Consider the following 7,440-nt stretch of genomic DNA (forward strand, 5'->3'; position numbering starts at 1 on the left):
GTATGGACTTGGTCTGATAGCTACAAAATTTTCCTGATTTCTTCACTGATTCTTGGCTCTGACTTTCTGCTTAGGATACTGAGTGCTGGGTGTACAAACATTTCTATGATTGTTTGCATGAATATTCTTTTTTCTCCTTCATTACTAGTGTAGTCCTAAAGATGACAAATTGTTGATTTCCCTCTTCATCCAACTTTTGTAATGCAAAGTTGAGGTTGTCTCCCTGAAAATACAAAAACATGTATACTAACACAAAAGCATATTTAAATACTTCCTCAATTTGAAAATTGACAAACTGTTCATGGATGGAATCTGCAAGGAATTGGCTGAAATTGAACAAGATAGAAGGCTTGGAATCTGTGGAGAAAATTGAAAGAAAACCTACAATAGCCTCATCTACCCACTGATCTGAGTAATAACCAAGGAGGTAGGAAGTGACAATGATAATCTGCTTAGCTCTCTCAAGGAAAATGGAGGATGGATAGGGAGGGTTTTTCTTGGGTAAAGGGGCATCTTCAGTCAAGAAAAGCTCAAGGGTTTTGGCTCTTTTTGCAAAGTCCAGTTTCTAATACAATTCAGTGAGTGCTTCATGAGAGAAAGGAGTGGAATTCTCTATAATAGGTGCTTGCATCATTTGATCTATGGATTGGGTAGTTATGGTGAATAAAATTTCTCTTGTAGGAGCAATAATAACTCTTTGGCTAGGTAGATAACAAGCATGACATTTCTTGACGAATTCAGGGGCACTGTGGGTACGGGGAAAGATATAATGGGAAAATTGGATTCCCACAGTCCAATATCATCAGACTTATCAATGAACATGTCTTCTAGCCAGCAGTACATTTCAAACAAATCAAACTCACATAGGGTTTCATGAATTTTGTAGTCTCTATCCACCAAAGAAATATGATGAAAATCGATGGGAGGGTGGATTAGAGGACTCACGGGTTCTTCCTGTGCCTTATATTTAGGAGGCATGATGGGAATGAATTGAAAATATTGATGGAATGGTGATTATGCAGGTTTGAAGGGTGCCAAAATGGGCTTGGGTTCAAGACAACAGGAAACAAAGGCACTAGCTTGAAAGTTTGGTAGCTGGTAAGATTCCTGACCGAGTAAAATTGTTGAAATTTGTATTAGCAAACCTGTCACAGAAAAATGATATTAGCAGAGTGTAGGACTGATGAATAGGAGAAAAGAGGAACTTTATAGCTTTCAGGCTTCCAATTGATGATGGCACAGGTCTGTTACATTAATGGTTAAGTAATCAAATTACTTAACGGATTGATTTTGGAGGGAGTGTAACAGATAGGGGAGTGATTTCGTGTAGCAGAGAAAACCATTTTAGAGGGGGCCTAAGGTGGTTAGTGGTTTCGGCAAGGGGGGTGTGAAAGCATAGAATGATGTCACGTTGCGGTGAGGGTGGGTTTCAATGCCGCTCATTTCGGAACCCTCCCCCCCCTCCCCCTCTCGATGGTATAGTTCGGATGGTGAGGGGGGGACGAAAAATAATATCGGCCATCGTATATCAAATGCGTAGTTGGCGTGAGTTGAAAGGTGGGGAGGCTTTATCGTGACGTGATGGGTGTATGGTGGGGTAAGAAATGAATTTATTGGAATGTGACTGGACGCGTGGCACGGTAGGCAAATGAATGAAATATATAAGCGGGGGAATGATGGTAAGGTGATGAAAGTTATGAATAATGGGATAATCCACCAAATGTGCTTTGATACACCGAACCTTAGAATAAACATTTATCTCTTTGCTTTCATGTTGCGCATGAAAATACCTTTAGAATTTGACTTAGGATAAAATTTTCATGTTTTTCCTAATATCATCATTCTATTTCTACCTACCCTCTCATTTCAATTCTTTTTATAAGCTAACATTTTTTCTTCTTGCTTTGCAGGGTGCATTCAGACTAACAAACCCAAATCACTTCTTTTTATGAAAATCTACATTATCCTATCACTTATCTCATCATTGATTCAGATTAAACTATTGAATCAATTTTATTTCTACCTAGCTATTGATTTACCAAGATTAAACTATTTGTTAAATCTTTATTCACTAACCTATTCAACAGAAATTAAAAATGTGTTCAATCATGATTAAAATGTATGATTTGAACAGAACTTTAGTGATTGTGGCATTGAAAAACAACTTGCACACAACCTTATTTGATAATGGACTAAAAGAACTAACTTATCAGTAGTGGCATTTAGAGTTGCAACACATTCCGTATTATGTTCTATTTTTTCTTTTGTGGGGTTCTTATTTCCCTTTTTATATTTATTTTTTAAGATACCCTCTTTTCATTTTATTTTTTCATATATTGCAAATCATTGAAATATTGAAATTATGTACAATATGAAATTACAAATACAAAATACTCAATCACCTTGAGATCCTATAATTTATAGGACCCTAACAATGGCTCCAGCTGGGGATGGCATTTCTCCAAGTGAAGTGTCAAGAAAATATGATTAGTAGCCTTGAGTATTCCATGTTTGTAATGTCCTCATCTGATTTCTTTGTTGTTTTAATATACTTTTGGTAGCTCATCAATCCAGGCTTAGGGCCTTCACTTCAGGATTCAACATTTGTTAATAAGTTACCCAATAAAAAACATAAAGACTATGGTATTTACAATGAAGTAAGAAAAATATGTAGGCTAAGAAAAGTAGTGCTTCAGCATCCTGCCATTGATAGGACCTCCAGGTATCTCTGCTCCATCTAGCTCTTTAAGGAAGAATGCATTATTTCCCCTGAAAGCATGAACAATATATGGCCCTTTCCAAAGATTATCAAACTTGCCATGTTTTCCTTTGTCTTCTCTCCTAGAATCCCATCTCAAAACTTGGTCCCCAATGTTAAAGTCATCAAATTTTGTTCTTTTGTCAAAGATATTTTTAATGTTTTCCTAAATAACTTGGGTCTGATTGTATACTTCCTCCCTGGATTGTTGCAACTAGATAGTTTGATTGATCCTTCTTTGTACATCATTAGGTTCAGCTTGCACTTCTTGAATGATCTTCATGACTGGAACTCCTAAAGATGATGGAAAGATTGCATCCATTCCATAGACCAATTGGTATGGCGACATGCCAATTGACTTTTTAGTAGTAAGCCTGTCAGCCCAAAGTGCATTGACCAACTTGTTATGCCAAAACTTTTTATTGTCTTCTAACATCTTTTTGATGATGTTCCCCAAAATTTTATTTGAGGATTCAACCAACCCATTACCCTAAGGGTAATAAGTTGTTGAATGTCCCAAAGTAATGTGGTATTTATGGCAGAATTCAACCATCTTCTTAGATTTAAAGGTTGCAGCATTATTAGTGATGAGTTTTGTACGACATCCAAATCTAGAGAGGATATTAGTCTCAAGGAATTTAATAATGACAACATCAGTGGAAACTCTGGAAGGGGTGGCCTCTATCTATTTGTTAAAGTAGTTAGTGGTTGAAAGAATTGACTTATGTTGGGCAGAGGAAGAGGGATGAATTTCACCAATGAAGTCCAATCCCCATTGCTGGAAGGGGCTTTCAACGGAGATAGGCTTTAATGACAAGAGTAACAATTTTCACTTTCCATAAAAAATCTGGCATTTATGGCATGAGGTGACTTGTTTTTGTATGTCAGGGAAAAGAGTAGGCCAGTAGAAACCAACTGTAAGGATTTTATTGGCAGTGGTTTTCCTATAAAGATGTCCACTACAATCTGCTTCATGAATTCCTGCATAACTTTTTCTGCATCATCCTTTAACAAGCATTTATGTAAAACAACCCCAGCATATTTCCAATACAAAACATTACCTATAATGCAAAATTTAACTCCTTTTAACTTCAGAAGTATTGCCTTTATTTTTGTCAAACTAGGAGGAGAATTTAAATTAAATAAAACATAAAGAAAGTCTGCATACCAGGGTGACTTTAAAAATGCCTCATCAATTTGTGGAGTCACCTATTCCCCTTGATTATCTAATGAATCAACCAAGTTAATGTCTAAAGCATGGAAATTTGACTCAGCCATCAATTTGGCCAATCCCTGACCTTTGATTAACTTAATGGGCTTGATTTCTCAGTCGTATTCAAGAATGACAACAATCCATTTGCCTCGTTTTCCACTAGGTCCATTCTCTATCAAAATGTCTTTGACCATTGAATTAGGTACATAAGAAATAATATGGGAATGCAAGATATATACTCTAAAATATTTTATTGCTTTAACCAATGCAAATGCTTGCTTTTCCATAATGTTGTATTTCAAAGATGCATCTCTTAAAGCTTTACTAAAGAATGAAAAAGGCTACTCAAAACCTTCATCGTTTTTCTGTAGTAAGATTGTTGCAATAGTGTGTTCTGAAGCAAAAGAGAAGATTATGAAATCTTTTGTAAAATCTAGGCTAATAAACACTGGTGCTTTGGTTAGTTTCTGTTTAACTGAGTCAAAGGATTGTTTAGCCTCAATATTCCACTTGATTTATGAATCCTCTTTTAGCATGTTTGTTATGTTTCTAAGAAGTTCTACAAGGTTAGGAATGAATATCCTTAGGAAATTTATTTTACCAATAAAAGATTGAATCTCTTTGATAATTATTAGATGACTGATTTTTAATATTGCTTCAATTCTACTGGGATCACTCCTAATTCCATCCTTAGAAATAATGTGACCAAGAAGTTTTCCTTCCTCAGTACCAAATAGTGTCTTCTTAGGATTTAGTGAGATGCCAAACTTTCTACATTTTTTAAACACTCTTCTCAGATGTGCTAAATGTTACTCATCAGTTTTACCATAGACATTAATTTCATCTAGATAAATCACAATAAAATGGCCAATTTCATTGGCAAAGGCAATATTCATTACTCTTTGGAAAGTGGCTCTAGCATTCATTAACCCAAAGGGAATTTTCCCATACATGAAAGTTCCCCATGGAGTAGTGAAGACCATTTTATCCTGATCATAAGGATGCCCTAAGGTATGGTTATAACCTGAGAAACCATCTAATAAGGAAATTCTACTAGACCCCGCTACCTTTTGCAATATATGATCCATTTTAGGTAAGCGGTAGTTGTGTTTAAGGGATAACTTATTAAGATTTCTGAAATCAATACACAATCTGATTTCCCCAGTTTTCTTTCTAGTAGGTACAATTCTAGAGACCCATTTAGAGTATCTAAGAGGACTTATAATTTTAGCATCACACATCCTTTTCACTTCTTTTTCAACCAAAGGCATTAGGACAGGATTTATCCTACGAAGTTTTTGTTTGAATGGTTTTTGATCTTCCTTGATTGGGATTTTATGTTGTATGATACTAGTGTCATATGCTTTTAGATCCTCATAATTCTAGGCAAAGACATCTATGAACTCTTTGAAAAGAGCTATGTATCGTTGTCTTGTGACAATAGGAAGTGATTTTGAGAGTTTTATCATTTTGGGATTCTGCTCACTACCTATATTGCATTCTTCTATGTTTGCCCCTATGGGTTCCATTTTTGGATTTTTTGCTACATCATTAAAATCAAAAAGTTCTTCTAACGGAACTAGACCCCTAGGAAGAACATTATCCTTAAGTTCAAGTACTTTGAATTATTCTTTTTCTAGATCTATTTCATGTAATTCTAATTTATGTACATCTTTGCTAACTGAAATCTTTACATCAAAATCATCAAACTACTTATCTATATTAACTTATTCAACAATCTAATTTTCTACTTCACACTCTAAATCTATGCTACTGTCTTCATACTCATCCTTGGATTGAAAAAAATTTCAATCTCCTTGTTACTTCCAAATACCTGCCAATATCTCATATTATAAGGTACAACTGGACAATGTTTAATTTCCACTGTATACTATCTGTTTGGGTGAGGCATTTTGCATGTACTAGCTAAAAAATCTAAACCATTAGCAAGGACATTTTGATTTCTAGGAATGATAGAAAGATCATATTCTACAAAAGTTCCTATAAAATCAAGGACATCATTTTTGTAGGCTCTTAATCGTAGCATATTCTCCTTTGATCTATTTTAGAATTAATTCAGAATCCCCCTGAACTGAAATTCTTTTAGCACCTACCCTTTTCAATAATTGCAATCCTAAGAGAAGTTCCTCATATTCTGCTATATTATTGGTGCAATGAAAGTTGAGTTTATAGGAATGACCTTCTGCATGATTGTTCCCTGAATTGGACACCCAAACACCTGCCCCTGAACCTACTTTGCTACAAGAGCCATCGAAGCTCATGTTCCAAAAAGGTTTAGTTTTAGTGTTTTGTTGCACAATTTGTGTTTGATTTCATGGTTATCATCAGTGCCATTTTTTTCTTTAGTAACCTGTGAATCAATGTCTCCATCATTATAAAGAATGAACGAGTCCAGGTCAGAATGAACAGAGTAAAGAGGATAGTTATATGGCCTCTCTTGACTATTGACCATATAATTCATTAAAGTTTCCCCATACAGTCTTCTCTGTTGACCAAACACTGGTATAGTGGCGTAAGTCATGTTCATTTGTAGGGTTCCTTGTAATTTTTCTCCCCATGAGCATGACAATGGCATGCCATATGTAGGGGGAATGTCTGCAACCACTATATCCATCACTAGACTTTTAGCAGGGATTTGGACTAAAGTAACACATAGGTCTTTGATAAGACCTAGGCATCTAACTTTGCTAGAATCAAAGGAATACAAATCTTTGTATTGTCTAGTAATGTCAAGTCCTAGTTTTTCCATGACTGCTTTGGGCATTAAATTATGGGATGCACCTGAATCTAGCATAGCATTATGGAGAATTTTATCATGAATATTCAAACTGACATAAAATGGAGTGACTCCTCCTTCTTGTGGTTTTCCTTCGACTTCTGGCCCAAATAAGAGGTCAAGTTGATCATCATTCAGATTTACATCATCAGTTTTCTCTCCATTGTTTAATGCTTTCATAACCTAAGTCTTGTATGTATTTTTGTTCATTAATTCAGTTAAGGGGATAGAAATTTTCAGCTTGGCAAGTTCATTTTCTATGTTGAATGGTGTTTGATTCTTAAGAAGATTTGAAAAATCAGACTTATCAGCAACTACTTTTGTGGGAAGTTCTGTTTGTTGACTGGTAGAAGGGAGATCAATTTGAGTAGTTTTGAGGAGTATCAATGGTCTTTTTCGTAGTAGCTTCTGCTAGCTTCTTTCCAATATTTTCAGTGGTTTTCTTAGGAAGATTTTATGTTGTTTTCTTGGAATCAGAATCAGAGACCCTTTTGACAGGATTTTCAACATTCTTTTTATTGGCAGTATCTTGATTTTTCTTACTTCTAAGATTATACTGCCTATGGACTTCCATTATGGAATTTTCAAATCCTTCTTTGTATTCATCTGAATCTTCAGAATCCATTTCAGTCGGGGCTATAAGAAAAAGTTCTTACTCCTCTTGAGTGAGGA

This window comes from Pinus tabuliformis, chromosome 4_2 (genome assembly GCF_031772625.1).
Source record: "Pinus tabuliformis cultivar Carrire ecotype Pingquan chromosome 4_2, CPIR1, whole genome shotgun sequence".
NCBI lineage: Eukaryota > Viridiplantae > Streptophyta > Pinopsida > Pinales > Pinaceae > Pinus > Pinus tabuliformis.